The sequence below is a fragment of the Equus quagga genome, chromosome 12, assembly GCF_021613505.1.
Source record: "Equus quagga isolate Etosha38 chromosome 12, UCLA_HA_Equagga_1.0, whole genome shotgun sequence".
NCBI lineage: Eukaryota > Metazoa > Chordata > Mammalia > Perissodactyla > Equidae > Equus > Equus quagga.
In genome coordinates, this window is record NC_060278.1 from 47,939,191 (window position 1) to 47,959,406 (window position 20,216).

The 20,216-nt window shown below is 37.4% G+C and overlaps 1 protein-coding gene across 1 annotated transcript in view; it reads left to right on the top strand.

The window, feature by feature from the left end:
- Window positions 1-20,216, top strand: part of USH2A (usherin) — a 733,563-nt gene that overhangs the window by 40,163 nt on the left and 673,184 nt on the right. The gene's annotated exons all lie outside the window — the stretch shown is intronic.

Consider the following 20,216-nt stretch of genomic DNA (forward strand, 5'->3'; position numbering starts at 1 on the left):
GGTCAGTTGCATCACATTAAATTGTGAAATGGAAAAATAAAACTAAATTGTTAAAAATGGATTCCATAGTTTATTTTGATGGCCAGAATGTTATTGTCATTTAAGTCTGTTACTCTATAGCTTAAGAAAACCAAATTTAGGTATTGTAAGTGATTACATTTTCCCTGTAACCAATCTCTTTATCAAATTGATGTTAGTTTCCTAAGTATTTCTGATATTCAACTTATTTTTTTTATTTTTGCCTTTTCCAAATTATATCTTATTACATTCACAGAAGTATAAAGTTTACACATTCTAGATCCTTCTTAACTTGTATTGTTTTCTCCTTTGTGCAAAGTAATTAAACTGTGTTCTTAAAAGCAATTCCTCTTATTTTGCTTCAAAACGTCTTCGTGACCTGTCAGGATTTTCAAGTTGTTCGATGATAAAAATTCTCAGAGTCTGGGAAACTATATGGTGGAGTTAGTGTTTGAGCTCTCCCTAGAAAGCTGAAATAGAATAAACAATGTCAGGAGTTACTATTCTTTTTGATGGCTTCTATTTTATTCACTGTTTCTGTCTTTACAATTGCTGTACAATTTAATTTATTTTTCAAATTGAATACTATGTACAAGACACTGTGTAGAGGCTTTGGAAGTGACAAAGTTAGCTTAATAGAATCTTGGTTCAAGGGAACTTCATGGAAGAGTGGATAGATAAACACTGGTGATTATAACATTTATAGAATAATAAATATGAGTGGTCATGGTTGTTGAGAGCAAGTCATGATCTCTTTTGATTGTGGTGAAGCTTCGTGAATTATAAAGATTTTAACCTGAGGAATCAGAAAGTTTTCAAGAGACAGAAATGGGGAGAGAAGAATTCCAGTTTGGGGGCAGGGATGTGGAAAGACGCAAAGGTTCAAATATTAATATAATATTGGGAAAGGGTGCTAGTCAAGTTTGCCTTGAATAGGTTTTGTGCAAGAACATAATAAGGTGAAAACCTGCAGGAAGTTTAGTGTCAGATGATAGAAACATGAATGAAGTTGAGAATACTGCTCAATAATCAAAAGAAAACAAATGGAAGTTTTAAGCAAAGAAAGGATCTGATTAAAATAACCCTTTGTTTATTTATTTTTAAAACAAGAGGTAGTTTGACTCTATCTGTGCCAGTACAGAGACACTTTCACCCCCAAATTGCAGTTGAATTTAGAGCAGTTAATCCCACAGGCTTCAATAGCCCTGCCATCCTTTGTTATCATTTATGCCTCTTCAGTTATGTGTCTTGTCTCCTATCCTTCTACAGTTATTTCTCTGTCCTTCCTTTCTTTACTTTCATCTTCTATATTTAGACAACATTTTATTATTATTATTATTTTGGTGAGAAAAATTGTCCCTGAGCTAACATCTGTGCCAATCTTCCTCTGTTTTCTATGTGGGACACTGGCACAGCATGGCTTGATGAGCAGTGTGTAGGTCTGGGCTTGGGATCCAAACCTAGGAACCCCAGGCGCCAAAGAGGAGTACATGAACCTAACTACTATGCCACCAGGCTAGCCCCAACCATTTGTTTTACATCTTTTCCCTCCAAGCACCCATTCGCAAATCGTTCACTTGACTGCCTTGCTAGTGCCTGTGTATAGACTGGAGAATAACACTGAGGAAAAACAAACAAGTGTGTAGACTGAGGCCATTGTAAATTAATGATTTCCAACTGGAGCTGGTCCCTCAGTGCAGCCTTAGGGTAAATTTTGTAGGTTCAGTTTTTTACTCAAAGTGTGTTCATAATTTTATTTTTGGTACATATTAACAATTGTCTTCAGAAAATGTCTGACTAATGTAGACTCCTACCCAAAAATCATAATGCCTTTTCTTCAAATTCTTGTCAATACAGGGAATTATCTTTTTTATTTTCCCCAATTTGACAGCCAAAAGAATATTAATGCATTCTTGTTTCATTTTGCATTTCTTACCCTAACTTGTAAGTCTCTTACTTTATCTAGGGTTATTGGCTAGCCATCTGTATTTTTTTCTTCTGAGTAATACTTGTACATTGCTTTCTTTTTTCAAAACTAAGAGATTTGCATTTTATTGATTACTAAGAAATCTTAATGTGTTAGTAATGGTCTCCTTCTGGGAATTTGGAAAAGATTAAACTTGGTTTTATTTATACTAGTGAGTACTTTAAAAATTGATATGTAAAAATAATTTAAGCTTGTATTTCTCAAGTCATAAATTTCAGACACGAACTATATATTAACTCCCATAGGAAAATAAGGGAGTTATTGTACCTCTGCTTTTAGAGTTCTTTCTCTTCTAGTTTTTGTTAGAACAAATAAAGATTCTTATGACACCATATTATAGCAAAATCATTCCATTAAAATGATGTTACTTTTATTTCAAGCAGTGTAACATTTCACAACTGTTATTTAAAAGTAATGTGTTTAAAAGGATTCAAATCTTACTCAGCATCCTTTGAGAACATACTTGTCCAATTTCTTAATTCTTATTGAGCCTGCTTCTATTTGGTGAGAGTATTTCCATTTTCTGAAAGGGAACATGGCTGGTGATGTACCTTCTGAATCCTGGCATAGTTGAGAATATCTTTCTAATGCTTGTACCCATGAACAAAGACTTGGATGAGAATGAAATTCTTTTCATATCCTCTTTCATTTCTGAGCTTTTAATAACCACATCGTGTTTCTGAAAAGAAATCTGAGACAAACCTCAGAATTATTTTCCACTGTGGGTGTCCTATTTGTGTGTGTATGGTAGGTGTGTGTGTAGGATTCTTATGGGTTTCTCTCTTTATTCTTAAAATCCCAGGATCATTAGCGTATATCATGGTGTTAATTAATATTTGTTTGTTTTTATGGGAATATGGTAAGCTTTTCTTAGCTGAACTTTCAGATCGTCTTCTATTTTGTTTTGTTTCTGAGGAAGATTGGCCCTGAACTAACAACAGTTGCCAGTCTTCCTCTTTTTGCTCGAGGAAGATTGAGGCTGAGCTAACGTCTGTGCCAATCTTCCTCTATTTTATGTGGGATGCTGCCACGGCATTGTTTGATGAGAGGTGCTAGGTCCATGCCCAGGATCCAAATCCATGAATCCTGGGCCATGGAAACGGAGCATGTGAACTTAACCACTATGCCATGGGGCCAGCCCCAGATCATCTTTTTAATCAGTAATTGTTGATTTCAGCTATGTCTTTGAGTTTATGTCTTAATTATTTGTTTTTTTAAGGCTTCCATCCTGTAAGATAAATCTATTCCTTTTATAACAAGTTGTGCATAAAGTTGTATATACTCTAATGAACATTCATTCATCAACTTATTCCAGTCACCTCAAACCTCTTTTTCAAGAACTTCTCTTCCTCCACTCCAGCTCTTTATTTTGGTATTTTCATGGCTTTTTGCTGAATAGTATGCACTTTTCATTTCTCACACTCTCTCTGGGAGACCTCATTCACAACCACGACTCCTAGTAGTACCATTTCTATACTCTTGATTACAAAATCTCTAATTCCTAAATTTATATTGTCACAGTGCTGTCAATGACCTTTCAAAACTCAAAATATCATTATTCTTCTAAGTTTTAAGATTCCTTAGCTTAGAACAAAGACCTTCAATGACTTAGCCCTGGCAACTGCACAGCCTCATGTCCTGTAAGGCCTCCCCATGTATCTTTCATTCCACTAATGCTGAACTATCTCTTCTTCCAGGGCCTCAGTCTTTCTTACATCTGTATAACGGCACGCGTTCTTCGCTCTCCCAAGAGAAGTCTCCCCCTACTCTATGTTCAATCTAATCCTTCTTCTCCTTTAACTCATTTGGCATCAAATTCTTCAGGAAACCTTTTCTTATCTCAAAATCTGAATGAGATGAGCTCAGTCCTTTTGTGAAATCATCACAATTAACTCCATGTTCTTTATTTGTATCCCCCACTAAGCTATAGAACTTTAGCCAAGGGCTTTGCCATGTTTACCGTTGTCCCCTTCAGGGCTTGGAGTCATGTCTGGGTGTGCCCAATTCTCAATAAGTGTTTTTTGAATGAATAAATGAGTGAGTGAATGAATGATATCATCCAGTAATGGAATAAGGAGATTTGGAAAATAAGACTATCAATTTGAGGGCTCCTACAATACAGATGAGAGGCATTAATGGATTGAATATGTAGCAGGAGAAAACTAAAGGAAAACACAAGTTGATGAGGCAGATTAACAGGAAACTGAGAGAATTCGATTACTAATTCAGAGATTAGAGGAGTGGTAAAGATGACCCTAAAGTTTTGAACAAAGTTCTTCACAACATGGCTTACAAGTAGGAGTGAGAAAGAGGAGACTTCATTAACTTTTACTTTGTATATTGCAACCCATTTCTAATGGTTCACTTCCTACCCCCCTACCCCCCATATTTTCAGTTACTTCTGTCTCCACAACAGCCTCCATAGTGAAAACTGTTTTCTTTCTAAAATACAAATGTGATTATGTACTTCCTCTGTTTAAATAAACTATATAGTTACCATTGCTTACACTCTAGAGGATGAATTCTCCTTCTCTTAGCAGAGCTTTCAAGACCCTTCAGAATTTGTTCAACTCCACTCTGGCAGCCTCATTGTCCTAGGTACCTTGAGCTTGAACTATGCTGGTTTCTGAGTTTACGAAAACTGTGTAGATGATAGTCTCATCCAAGCTCTTCCTGCTTCCTTCATTCAGTTTCTTCTGCCTTGTTCCTTTCTTCCTCTCCCTCTTGACCCCCAGTTCTTTGTATACACATTTCAATGACCAGCAGAAATGCAAATTCCTTTGTAAAAGGCACTCTAACATCTTCTCCCCTTTTCTCCTATCTGCTCCCATAGCATTTTTTTTTTTCATCTTGGTCATATGATATTTTTTTATATGGTAGATTTCATTAGATACATACAGGTAGATTTTGAATTTATTGATGGCAAATACTTTTTTCTTCATTTGTTTGTGTCAAGAACATAGCAAAATGTCTGTGGCATGATGGAAGTTTAATATAAATAAATATGTACACAAATGGAAATGAGTGAGTTTGGTAAAGAATGGTGATATTGAGAAAAATGGGATGGATATGTGATGGAATGAAAGCTTTAGATATTTTTTAAAAGATAAATGAACTTTTACAATTTTACTAAATTCTATATAAATTCTCTCTTTCTGTTTCCTGAACAAAATTCTGTTTCCCATAATTAGTGATCGTTTTGTGGTCTCTTCAAGTGAGGACGGTTGTATAGCTCAGTGCTCTCTTTTCTCCAATTGGTTAAAAAAAAAACTGACTAGGGGTTGGCCTGGTGGCATAGTGGTTAAGTTTGCGTATTTGAATTTGGCGGCCCAGGGTTTGCGAGTTCAGATCCTGGGTGCAGACCTGGTACCACTTGTCAAGCCACACTGTGGCAGCGTCCCGTGTAAAATAGAGGCAGATTGGCACAGATGTTGGCACAGTGACAATCTTCCTCTAGCAAAATGAGGAATGTTGGCAACAGATGTTAGCTCAGGGCCAATCTTCCTCACACACACACACACACACACAGAAAACACTGAAAATAAACCTGACTAAACTAGTGATTCTATTCTTTGCCTCATATTTTGTCTCATGCTGAATTCAGTGATATTCTTTTCTGCCCACAGATGTGCTGACGTTTAGCCTTTTTGAACTCTGTTACAGCCCAGAGGATAACTGGGATTTCCTTCAAAATAATACACATTTTCTTAGCTTTTCATATGAATGAAAAAACACACAAACACTGGCATTCTCTCACATCCCCTAACTTTTTTCTTCTGCATTTGGCATTTCTGATCTCTGCTTTCTCATCATTCCAGCTCTGTATTCTGGCTGGTGTCTGGCAGAGTGTTGCCCCCTAGTAAATACAAGGTAGTGATAGTAACACTCATACACATTTTGAGCTACTTAGAAAGAGATGTTATTTAAAATGTGTGTTCTGGATGACCTTCCATTTAAATAGAGTGAATCTCACACACAATTTCTGCCTGATATTTAACCTCCTACATTTTCTTTTGGTTTTTTTTCCTGGTGATTTTTGCAATACCTATCAATTTAGAGTCATCTGCACATTTTATTAACAAACTCTTCCTTGCAGATCATTAATGAAAAACTGAAATAAAACTGGAATTCCTTATCAATTCCCCCTTAATTCCATTAATATCTAGTTTTAAATACAGTGCTTGGATTCAAGTTTGTATAAAATGTTATGTCAAATAAGATGGAGTTTTGATGCGTACGTGGCTCCTTGGTTCAATTATATTTCAATTTTATTCATTTTGTTTTCTGCTCCTTTGCAGTATCCTGTGTTAAGCTTGTTCATTAAAATATATATCCCTTCTGAACTCTGGTTAGAGCAGAAGTGGTGCAGCCTCTGGGGAGGTAAATGTAATTTGTTTGATTGGATGCTCAAGCATCCTTATTCTCCTTAGAGAAATAGAACCTTTCTGGCTTTCAGGTCAATTGGTGTAATGGCTGGATTCGGATGGAATGACTTCTAAGTCTCCAGTTCCTCAGAGAAATCCTGGAGAAATCTGTTGACAAGTTGCTGTCATCTAGCTGGTCTAATGGTATAAATGACTTGGACACTGATTCTGAATGGTGTGGAAACCTAATGGGGAAGTGAAATTTTGAGAAGATCTCAAGTGCATTATGAATGAGGTACTTAGACAGCACCTATATGCACTTCTTCCAGTCAGTTGATCAGGTCTTTGCTGTGTTCTGCTACAGAAAGGGATTTACAATCTAAACTTGCTCAGACATAGCAGTGGCATCAAAAATGTTACTACTGCAAGGTATATAAAAAAAGACGATTATTAGGACATTTACTGGAGGAATCTATGAAGGAAGAAAGGAGATGAGGTCAGATTGGCAAAAGACACAACAGCCCAAAATACACATGAGAGACAAAAGCTATGGTGGAGGAGATCGCTGAGTCATGCATGCTGTAAGGATAGAGTTGATGGGCTCTGCAGACTGGAGGACGTCGGGGTGCAACTACCAGGGCCATGACTAGGCAGACAGTACTCGGAGTGACAGTTGGGGTCAGCTTCTCATACTCTTCCCTACCCTTAGCCATCAGGAAGTGGAGACATTTAACCTTAGTTTGGAGCACAGAGTGTGGGCTCCAGGCCACAAGAATGGGCTGATGCAACCAGGATGAAAGGGAGTCCCCGTGCCAAGAAAATGAGTTGTATTGCATATCTCCTCTTTCCCCACAATGACTGGGCCTGGTCTAGAGTGAATAGAAACATGTCCACAGACAGATCCAACATCCCCCAAGTAGGAGTTTCAGATGAAAACAGAGCAAATGGATGGGGAAAAAAATCATAGACCATAGAAAAAGCTGTGTTAGAGATTCAAAAAGAAACATCTTTGAATCAAAAGGGCTTTGTGCTGGATGCTAGGACTCATGCAGTCAACTGATCAGAGCTGGTATTATTGCATGTGTGTGTGCGTGAGCGTGCGTGCACACGTGTATGTTAAGGCACGGATGGAAGAGGAGAAAACCTAAACAAACAAGAAATATATTGAGAGAAAAGTAGTATCCAAAGAAATAAAGTAGGATAATATGATAGAAAGCTATTGGGTGATTATTAAAGAGCTCTCTGAGGTGGCAATATATAAGCTGAGATCTCAGTAACAATAAAGACCTGGCTAATCCTATATGCCTTCGTCCCTATGACCTATGCAAGAAGAAAGTCTCGTATGGCCTGAAATCTCCACTTAAATTGAGTGTTTAAGCCTTATAACTCAAAGGCGAATTGGTAGAAGGTAGAGGTAATCTACTAGCTAATGATACATACCTGGGAGGGAAGTTTTACTAATTTACAAACATCCGTTGATACGAGTATTAGGAGGTGTAAAGCCCCAGTCAAATATCCCGAACAACAAATGTTATGTGAGTCATTGGATATTATGCTGATTTTTTAATATTAGAAGCCTAGTAATTTTCACCCTTACTTTTAAATTTTCAGCCTTTAAATATCCACCTTCATTCTTGATTTTCTGTTTATAAGGATATCCTGAAAACAGTTATAAAACTGATTATTTTTCTTTTTAACAAGTAAAATCAACATGCAAATGTCTTTCCCACTCAGTGTTTTTATCCAGGACCTCACACTTCTGAGGTTTGTTACCCTTTGGAGAAGTGTATTGTGGGCTTTGCAAAAAGAGATGAACTGTTGTAAATACACAGCTCCACCAAATTTTGAGGTTTATGGTTTTTTGGTTTTTTTGGTGAGGGAGATTGACCCCGAGCTGGTATCTGTGGCAAGCTTCCTCTATTTTATGTGTGGGATGCTGCCACAGCATGACTTGATGAGCGGTGTGTAGGTTTGCGCACGGGATCCAAAGCTGTGAACCTCAGGCTGCCAAAACAGAGGGCATGAACTTAACCACTACACCACTGGGCTGGCCCACAGAGATTTTTTTTGGACAGCTGCTGCTTACCTGCGGGAAAATGGATTGGACTGAATGAATATGGATTATAAAAAGACAATGAATATGATTTTCAACAGCCCACTTGAAACTGGTAACCCAAGTGCTAGGACAGGGTTCTTCAGATGATAATAAAAACATAGAGATACATTGCCCAAATTGATGACACGGTCCCAGTTTTTTTGTCGTGAAGGAGGTAAAAGATAAGAAACTGCTGCATTTTCTGCATTTCACATATAACTAGCTACTTCTGTTTTTCGGGCTGATATAATCCTTACCTGGAAAGAGTGCCTGTTTACTAGTGTCATTTCTTTTTGTCTAAACCAAATTAAATGTGTGTGCTTCTCCATTACTGATTGAGGAAAAAACTGCTTAGACAATTACTATCTCCACAGCTTTAAGGGCAGAGAGCACCACCTTTAAACAAGGGTCACTCTGAAGACGTTACTCTCAATTCCAGAACGCCTTCAAAGATAAAGCAGTTCCCATTAGAGTCCATGATACAGTTCTCTAAAGGAGGTTAAAGAGATTCACATTTTTGCTTTGGCCTAAAATGACTCTTCTTCATTTAGTTTATGAAACATACTTTTAGTAAATTTTGCTCAGTACTGTCGGAGCTGGCAAAAAGTCTAAGAGGACACAGAAAGGCTGGAAGATAGGGTCTTGTGGAAAAGCATGTATGTCTTTGAAGAATGTAAAATGAGTAAATAATCCACTAATTATTTAATGGAATATTCTACCCATGTTGATGACTTTAGTGGGAGTAACTCGTGCTTAGTGTAAGTGGACGTTTTACCTCTGTTTTGTTCATATGGTAGGACTCTCTTTCCGCTTACACATTCCTGCTCAGGATCTTTAAGATGTCAATCAAGTACTGGCATGAGGTTCAGTTTTGGACTAAACGCAGAAATGCCTTCCTATATCCCCGTCTACATGTCGAGGCCTTGATTGATGACCTTTCTTGACTTGGGGTCAGGAGTGAGTTTACATCTCTTGGCAGGGCGTTGACTTACTCCTTGAAACTGTAAACGGAAACCCAATGTCCACCATTTTTATTATCTTCCTTTAGGCGTAGTTGGATTTAGTGATATGCAACTTATCACTACAATTTAAAGAAATTAAAAAAACTGGAAATGATCTAAGAAAAAGTGAGAAGGATGATTTTTAAATTCAACACATTAAAAGGAAGAAAAGTTTAAAAAATGGGATTGATCAGCATAGGTGGAAGGCTTGGGGTAACTTTTAAGTATCTTTCCATTTTCTTATTTCTTGTATTTTTCTCTCTTTCTATACCTCACTTATTCCCTATTCTCTACCATTGCTGGACTTTGCTAATTCCTATTAATCCTTCACAAACTAGTTTAGATGACGCTTCATTCAATAATGATTAAATGGGAACGTCATAGTTACTAGTTACTGTTCTGGGGGATGGTGGAGCAGCAGTAAACAAAACAGAGAAAGGAAACAAAACAGAACCCCCTCCCATGGAGTTTATATATTAATAAAAAAGAAAATATGCAATATGTTAGGCGTGGATAAGAATAATAATCAGGAAAGGGGGTTAGCAAGGATTAGAGTCAATAATTTTAGATAGGTAGCTAAGAGGGGTTTTGGTAAAATGACATTTGAGGAAATATCTGAAGGAGACGGCAGGTGTCTGTAGGCAAAACATCAAGGAGAGGGAATAGAAAATGCAAAGACTTTAAGGAAAATAAGCACCTGGATTGTTTGAGAAGGGCAGTGCTGCTAGAACAGAGAGCACGGGGGCCATGCTAATAGGAAATAAGCCAAACATAACATCAGGCCAGATTGGGTAGCGCTTTGTAGAACCATAACTTTTATTCAGGGTAAGACTCATTTCAGGTCTTTTTGCAAAGGAGTGACATGAGCTGCCTTTGTTTTAGCAACAATCCTTGGGCCACTGTCTTGAGCATATACTAAAGGGAAACACATACCAAATTAGGGAGGGTGGTTAGGAGACCACTGCAAAAATCTAGGGGAGAGGTGGTGGTTTAGGCCAAGGTTGTAGCAAAAGAGGTGGGGAGCAGTGAGTGGATTCTGAATATACTTTGGAAGTAGGACCTTTGGATTTGATGGGATGGATGAGAATAATGAGGGAAAGAGAGGAGCCAATGAAGACTCCAAGGATTTTGGGCTGAGCAACCGGAAGAACGGAGTTGCAGTGCTCCAAGGTGGGGAAGGCTGTGGAATGAGCAGGTTTTGGGCATAAGAGCAGAGCTCTGTTATGGAACATTTGTGTATGAAATGCCTAATAGACTTCCAAGAAGAGATGCTGAATAGAAAGATGGATGTAGGGGTCTAGATTAGAAGTCTGAGTTAAGAGATAATCATTTGGGAGTAATCAACCCAATGATGGCATTTAAAGCATTGAGATTAGATGATATTATCAAGGGAGTAGTTTTATGCAGAAAGGAGAAGAGGTAAAAGAAATGAATCCTGGGACAATTCAATATTTATGGGTCCAACAAAAGAAGAGAGTCTAGCAAAAGAGACTGAGAAAACCAGCCTGAGGGGTAAGAGGAAAATTAAGAGAGTTTGATGTACTGGCAGCCAAATGACAAATGTGTTTCAAGGAGGAGGGAATGATCAGCTCTATCAATGCTGTTGATGGTGCAAATAAGATGAAAGCAGAATTTGCCATTTGCTTTTAACCTCACGGAAATCATTGGTGACCATGGTAAGGGAGTTGCGATGGTGTGGCAGGCACAAAAATGTTGGAGTGCGCGAGCTTGAGTGGAGGGATGTGTTCATGGAGGGAGTAGCCTGGCACAAATGTCAGGACCTGAGCATGAAGAAGAGGTGTCTTTGGGGGCAGGGGTGTCACGACAACTGGAAATTGGTTAGGTGTAAGAGAATCAACCAAAAAAGTACATACAATGAGAATAAGTGGAGCCCGGTTTCTCCCTTTCAAAGAAGGGAATTAAAAATATGGGAAGAGAGAAAACTAGAATGAACTCTAGGGTCTTGGGTTAGAATTGAATTTATCAGTGTAATCTCCTTTTATCTATGTATGTGTGTGCATACATATGTGTGTGCATAAATATATATGCATAGATATAGAAATAAATGTGTATGTGTATATCTCTCTATCTCTCTCTCTCTCTTTCTGTCTGTCTGTAATCTACCTTAGCCGTTCTTCTGATAGATATCTATTCCCTGCCTCTGTCCACTGAGAGGGAGAGGGAGGGTCTAGGAGTAGTAACACCCAAATAACATGAATATGCTTAGTACTGAATCTTTGTTCCTCAATGTCATTCATCACGTAAGGAACCAAATTTCCTTGGAGGAATGGATGAGTCCAGGGCCCAGGCAGGGAAGTACAAAAATAAGCCTGGGACATCTCACGTCAGAAAGCAAGAAGATGCTCAAAGAATTATGAAGACATGTGAATGTGACACAGAATCCAGCTTTATGGGGCCTCCACTGTCTAAACATGGGACAACTTGAGCATTGAAATTGACATATGTATTGTATCATATCCCACTGAATAACGTAAGGATTCACGAGTCCATACAGATACAAATAAGTAAATGCAAAAAATGAAAGCTTCATAAGAAACAGGATATTTACACAGTCTCAAAGTATCTGCTCACAAAATGACTATTACTTGCAAAAGGAAATTTTGTATTTTTACAGTAGAGAAACCTGGCAGATACCACCTTAATCCAAATGATTAAAGTTAACAGCATCAATAATGGAACAAATGGCAATGATGTATCACATGGTAAGATGTAATGAGATGATCACTGAATCACCTGAATGCAGTCATGAGGAAACATTAGACAGACCCAAATTGAAAGCAATCTACAAAATAAGTAGACTGTAGTGTGCAACAGAGTTAAGATCATGAAAGCCAAGGCAAGATTGAAGAACTATTGCAGATCAAAGGAGGCGATCTAAGAGTCATGACAACTAAATGCAACATATGATTCTGGACTGGATTTATCTATAAAGGACGTTTTTGGGACAATTGTCACAACTTGAATGGCATCTGAGACTAATACGGTAGTGATGTGTCAATGTTAATTTCCCGATTTTGATGGTTGTATTGTGGTTATGTAGGAGAATGTGTTTTTTTGTAGTGAATGCATGTACAGAGGTCATTCACCCCCCAACCTTCCAAGGACACTGAGCCTGGGCCCCACACAAAGGAATGTGTCTAGGCTCAGGGCCAAAGATGGCCACTTCGGCCTTGACTCGAAGGCACAAGTTACAAAAAATACGTCCTGTGTCATGTTCCTTGCTGGCCACCCCGACGGGCACCTGACAGGACTTTAGAAACATCCTATCCGTGGGAACAAAAAAGGTAAAAACACCACATCCGTGGGAGCAAGAAGAAATAACTCAAAATATACAAATGTCTGAAACCCTGAGTCGAAACCCAGAGAAAGCTTAGGATAAAAGGGAGTCACAGGCATAGAATAATTGGAAGTCTCACTGAGGAAAGGACGCTTTGCCTCGGACCTGGAGAATCGGCACTCCCACCCGCTGTACAAACCATTGGGGCTTCCCTGGCTGATTGTGATATGGATGTTATAAATACCAATTTGTTGTTCCTCCTTTCTCCCTCCCTACTCCTTGTTCTGTTTCCCTTTATCAATAAACTTTGATTACTTAAACAACCAAGTAGTCTTCTTGCCCTTTGCTGTTGCGGGCAACAATGTACTACTATATTCAGGGATAATGGGTTAATATGTCAGCATCTTAATCTCAAATATTTCAGAAAAATAATTCTTGTACTGTTCTTCAACTTTCTTGTAATTTTGAGATATTTTTTAAATAATAAAAAACAGAAACCATCAATTGAGCTGCATTACAGAGAGAACAGGAAGAGAGAAACTGGGAAAGGCGAGTAGAAACAATTGATTGAGAAATCCCACTATAGTGGGAAGGAGACAATAGGGAAGCATTTGGAGGAGCAGGATTCTAAGATGATTTCTCTGTCCCTAAGCACTCTATTCACATTTATTTTAATGAATTTACCACCTTGCATTGAATGTATTTTTGCATGCCTATTTCTATTGCAGATTGTAAATTCCTTGAAGAAAAGGTCTGTGTTTTACGTACTCCTTATGTGTAGCATGACACTTAAGAGATCATAACATGCTTATTAAATATTCAAGCAACGGAACCATTTTCAACGAAGCCATGGTTTTTAATGAAGGATATGATAAGCAGTTTTCTTCCTAAACATGGAAGAAAAAATAAGAAGTCGACTTACTTTTAAGGAGAGAAAATTGTAATTATAACAAATAAATAACTGCTAGATTTTGGGGTATAAAATACTGTAAAGATTACTAAGATGTTTTACAGCTAATTCTAATAATCTTTTGGAAATCATATGTTCTGTATATATAAAATAGAAAAAGAAACCAATGACATATTGAGATAATTAAGAGTGTAGAATATTGTGATGATTTGTGCACCAAAAGCAGTCTTAAATGTGGAATTGCACATGAAATGATCCTAGGCAGCATTTACAGAAAATGGACTGACTCTATCCTTATTCCTTGAGAAATCAACAATAAATCAGACCATTGGCAGATTTCTCATCATGTATATGTGTAAATTGATAGCATTTTTTGAAGTAGAGAGAGAAAGAGAGTAATCTAATAGTTTGGGAAGAAGTGGCCACAAGAATTTCACATCCAGTTGAGATTGGACAACGAAAACTACTTACATTCCTATGTTAAATTTTTATTTTTTTTTACTTTTTTTGCTGAGGAAGATTTGCCCAGAGCTAACATCTGCTGCCAATCTTCCTCTTTTCTCCTTTTATGTGAGCCACTGCCACAGAACAGTAGCTAACAAAACAAGTGATGCAGGTCTGTGCCCAGGAACCAAACCCGGGCTGCCAAAGTGGAGTGTGCCGAACTTAACCACTAACCCACCGGAGCTGGCCCTAAATTTTTAGAGATTGATTAAATTGGAGTCTTGTTAGTAGGAGGATGCAGTATATGAAGAACTTTAACAGATATCAAGGGGAGAAGAGCAAATCTAAATCATCATACCCAGGATGAAAACATGGTACACTTAGGCATGGATTTCTTCAAGGACCTGGCTTATCTGAGTTACTCAGACGGGAAAAGCAAAAGTGAGTGTGTGTGTAGGGGGTGGGGAGAGAGGGAAAGGGGGTGGGAGAGGGCAATGGAAGGAAGAGGATCAAGTGTTGAAACAAAATATATGAGCTTATGGGAAATGGAAAACAGAAACAAAAACAAACAAGAAAAATCTTTGAGGAACGTATATCTGTATATGAAGTCGTTTCCGTGTAGTATCCTTCTCACAGTCAAAGAGAATAAAGATGGAAACAGTTATTCAGTGAATTGAAATGGTAGTGGGAACATGTTCGCATTCCAAATATTTGTGGGCACCCCATGTGGTTAATTTCTACCAGAGCACCCTTCCCTGAATAATTGCTTCAACTTTTTTTTCATATTGTTTATATAAATATAGCTTACTAGAGAATATTTAATAGCCTGGAGTATTTATTTACAATTATATAAAAACTCATGTTAGTAAACAAGGTCACTCTTCAAAGATGGAGAATCCATCTATGATACATTTTATGTTAGAAACTGGTGCCTTTTTTTATTGCTTAGAATTGCAACATAGTGTAGATTGCGTTGGTGGTTTTATTTTTGGAATATCAATTAGTCAGTCAATCAATTAGTATTTATTGAGCTTCTGCCTAGCACATAGGGCACGCTCATCAAATTTGCAAATGACACAAATCTTGGAGGATGGTAAGTACATTGGATGACAGACATAGCATCCAAAAAGATTTTGACAGCCTGGAGCAATGGGCTGAATCTAACAAGATGAAATATAACGTGGATAGATATAAATTCCTCTCCTTGGGTCCACAAAACTAACTGCATATGTACTGGATGGGGTGAATGTGATTTAGCAGTGATGTAAGTAAAAAAAGACTTAGTAATTTAGTGAATAGTCAGCTCAATTTATCAGTTTTAGCTCCATGATGCCATTGCCAAAAATCTAGCATGCAATTTTGGATTATATTAAGGTGATAATCCTGTTTCAATTTGGCAAGTCAGACCACACATAGAGGTTGTAGTATTTCTGGAGCCGCATTTTAAGAAGAGAGAGACCCAAAAACCATGTCGTACTTAGAACACTGCAGAAACTAAACATATTTATTCTCAAGAAGACTTAGGAGAAGAATGGCATTTTCTTTACATCTGTGTAAGTGTTCTCATGGAAAAGGGATAAGATGCTTGCTATGGTCTCAAAAGAGCTGGGACTTAGGAATTGAAGTTAGAAGGAGATATTTTTCAGTTCAATCATTTATAATAGTAGAAGTTGTTCAAAGATGAAAAGCTTCCCAATTTGGGGGATAATAACACTGCAGAGGGGCAATCGGAGAACTCAATCTAAGTAAAGAATTCAGCATGGTACCAGGCATATGGCAGGCAATGGTATGGCTCATTGGGGATGTTAGCCCTTTTTGCTGTGGAAGGTGTTGACACAAAGCCTGAGTCATCACTGTGTGGAGTTACAGCAGAGAGACTCAATGGATGGGTCACATAAATTAGATGGCTGCTACTTCTAAATGCTAACTAGATGTAACTGACTAATTAAAATTGGGGCTGGCCTGGTGGCATAGCAGTCAAGTTCACTTGCTCCACTTTGGTGACCTGGTGTTCACCAGTTCGCATCCTGGGCGTGGACTATGCACCGCTTATCAAGCCATGCTGTGCCTGGCATCCCACAAATAAAGTAGAGGAAGATGGGCGTGAGTGTTAGCTCAGGGCCAATCTTCCTCAAAAAAACAAAAACTTGGTTAAAACAGTCTCTGGAGCCAGTCAACCTTCTATGTGACCCCTTTTTTTTTTTTCAATTCTCTATGATTCGGTTTCATTATCTTTAAAATGAAGATAATAATAAACCTGCCTTGGGTTGCTGCAAGAATAAAAAGAATAAATGTGCAGAAAAATTTTAGAGCTATGCCCAACATGCTAATTTACAATAAAAGTGAACACTTTTTATAATGCTGAAGTAGTTGACAAAGGATTATTGGAAGATATAGGACCTGAGATATATGCTTTGAAAAATACTGAAAATCTAGGTAAAGGAAAGACAGTAGCAAGGTTGTTCCTGTAGGTAAAAGCTTGAATAAAGCATAGAGATGGATTTAAGCACTGTGTGGTCATCCGACAGCGAGGAGACCTCACCTGTTAGATTAGGTTGGCTGTTGGTGACTAGTTAGAATTGGATGGGATGAGCGAGGGGAAACCTCAGAAAATCTCCGCTGTAGGATGGTAAGCAGTAAGAAGGGCATTCTACATATTCTCAGGAAGAGGAATAAAACACATGTGTGATAATTTAAAATAACTTTATGGAGTTTTCAGAATAAATTGCCTTCCTTATGCTTAAAAATTATAGATGGAATAGTAGAATCTTTTATGCAAATTCTTCTTTAATCTAGAAATAGAAATTCTATTTCAGGGCAATTTCTATTTCAGAAAGTCCAAGACATTTTTCCCTCCATAAAATTTTCCCTCTGGATTCCTATCCTAGTGGATTTCTTTTTTGTTTGAATTCCTTAGCATTCAAAATGGTCTTCTTTATATTTGTATTACCCATCATCATCTTTTGAGAGTGAATTTGAGTTCGAGATACGTTGCCACATTACTTTGTGTTAAATCTATAAAAAAAGGTGTTCTTCAAAATGCTGAAAATGGTTTTGCTTTAAAATGAAACCCATCAAATTAATGAAACTGATATTCTCGGGAAGCTTGTAAGTTAGCTCTGAGAAGGCAAGACTCACAGAGAAGAGCCAAAAATACGTTCTACTCCACACATTAATGGATTAAGGTATAACTTCTCAGAGCAGATCCTTGAAAAAGACAACACTTCATTAACTGAACTGAGTCAATACTTAAATCAAAAACAACCGTCATCATTTAAAGTGATTCACACACTCGTATATCACAATTACTTTGTCGTTTCATATGTACAAGTTCCTTGAGAGAAAGGATCATGACTTTATTTTCTTGGTGTAACTCATAAGGCCACTGTGAGTACTGGATTAATGCTTTATCGAATTAAATTTAAATTAGAAGAATATAGGCAACAGGGAAACTATAAAACTATTTCTCCAGCGAGGAAGTCCCCATAGGTACTCTATGAATTTCCTAGCCTCAGTCAACAGTTTCTTTGGTTGTTGATGGCCAGCGGGGGTAGAATGGCAACAGATTTGGCATTTCTATGGAACAGGTGATTGTGGACAATTACAATATTCAGGTCTAGGTGGACTTGGTATTCTTTTTCCCCTTGGTAGCTTCTCAGGTATTGTGTGACTTTTTGGAATTTTGAATTATACTCCCCTCTAGTCAAGCATGAGCATGATCAGAAATTCTATGTTTAAAAACAATCTAATACATTCTTGTGATCAAAGGAATGAGTACCGCCTATCACAGGGACAGAAATTCCACCTCCCCGAAAATGGTTAAAATAAAATATGGAACCCTGAGAGAATGAGGGCTCAGGAGTGACCTGCTCCCCTCTGTCTTCTTTCCAATGTAGTTTTGGATTTCTTAAGAAGGAATTTAAGGCTTTTCTACAACTGCTACTCGTTTTGTCAATTCATTCCTTGAAGCCACACCAATAAAAATGTACCAACTCCTCTAATCCTCATAGGGCTGGAGAATGAGATAGGAGGGAAGTTTACTTTAGCAGAAGGCTTTATTTCACAAATCAGAAATTCCATCATATATATTTCTATTCCCGTAAATAACTGGCAAGGGAATCATCAGAATGAGCTATTGCAAAAAGCCATCTTCATCTTCACAGTGTGATGGGGCCCCAGACCAGAATTGCAAAGTAGTTTACAGAATCTTGGAATATAAAACATGGTACAGAACATCAAAGAAGATTTAATCTTATTTATAGAAAGGTGGTGAGTAGGGGAGGGGACAACAGACGAGAGTGGCTTGGGATCATCATTAATCATTTTTTAAGTACCAACAAAGTTAAAACATCCTTCTGGAATTCACTGCAAGTGACACTGAATCCTTGTACTAAGCAAATATGTGATGAGTTGATAAAAAAAAGAAAAGGAAGGTCCTGAACTCTTGACTACAGATATAATACAGTGAATACAGAAAATCAAAAACATGCTTTCTATCTGACTCAAAATAAAGGTGCACTTAAACTTGTAAAAGACAGCATTTTTATTTGAATGATATGACAGAACTGTCACAGGAGTGTTACCTGCTATAAAGAAAGCCTAAGAATTATTACCTTTATTAGACCGGTGACACTGAGCTTTAGCCATACATTTCTAACTTCTGTCCCTCTACAGAGACAATTTTCTTTTCTTAAATAAACTGTCATGCTAGTGTTAATATATTGTTGGCTCTCTCATGCTCTGAGAATACTGCTGATATAAAACATGTATATGTTAGATTGGTAATAGTATCTTTAGTGTAGCTGACTAGAACAAATGTGTTTCTCTCATGGCTGTGCTAATGTGATAAAGGAAAATTGGCTGTTCATCAGCTTTTGGCTGGGTAAAGACAGTAGAGATGGAACCACATTCTTTTTTATGCATTAATACCATCGAGAACTTTTCACTAGTTATATTTCATGTGCCTGCATGTTGCGCTAAGATGTTGTAAAACATGAGATAATGCTACAAATAACAAAGTAGAAAAGCCTGTATCTTTTATAATGATAACAGTCAAACACCAAATGACAGTAACAGGCTGTAAAAAATGGAATGCAAAAAAAAAAAGAAAAAGAAAATCCAGCCGTAGTACCCAGTAGAGAGGTATATATCCAGATCCACAGGGAGTTGGTGTATGATTATATGATTTTAGGTCTTTATGTTAAAGCTTTGTTTTATAATTAAGTAAAATGCAACACTGGGTCAGTGAATTTAAGAACTGGTTTAAATGAAGGCAAGTTGGAAAGAATGAAGAAAAGCCATATGGAATAACTTTTTGAAAAATTAATATTACCAAGTAATTCTGGTGATTATGATGTTAACTCTTAGGTTTTGTTTTGTTTTGTTTTTGAGAGGAGTTTGTTGAAAGGGGTTCTTCAGGCAATCAGTCACATAATGATTTAAAGTTGCCAGAGAACAGTTTATTTTCATCAATTTTTGCAAGGCCATTTTAATACAATAGCATTGTGAATGCTACGATTTGATATACTTTTTATTAAAATGTTAGCATCTAACCTTTCAACTACAAGACATCAAATTTCTCTTTCTCTCTCTCTCTTTCTCCACCCTCACCCCTATCCCCGCCTTGTATTGTTCATTTCAGTCCTTTTACTAATTAGAGTACCAATGATGCCTTTTGAATTTAAGTTAAAAACACTTGAACAGGACTATTTGTAGAGACTAAAGTTGATGTCAAAACAGCTAATCGGTTTGTTCAAAATATATGCAGTCATTAAAGTTTTTCTGTAGATACCACCTATGAAGTAGTCTGCGTAAAAGCTGGATTGAATTGCTATTCAGCGATCGCGTCTCACGAACAAAAATTTCATAATTTTCTATGGTGTAATCCAGGGATTGTCAAGCTACAATTCATGAGACAAGTCTGGCTGGTCATTTGTTTTTATAAATAAAGTTTTATTGGAACATGGCCATGCTCAATCGTTTATTTATTGCATATGGCTCTTTTCCTATTACAACAGCAGAGTTGGGTAGTTGTGATCTGGACTGTTTGGACCAGAAAATCAAATCATTTGGCTGGCAAATAAAAAAATATTTATTCTC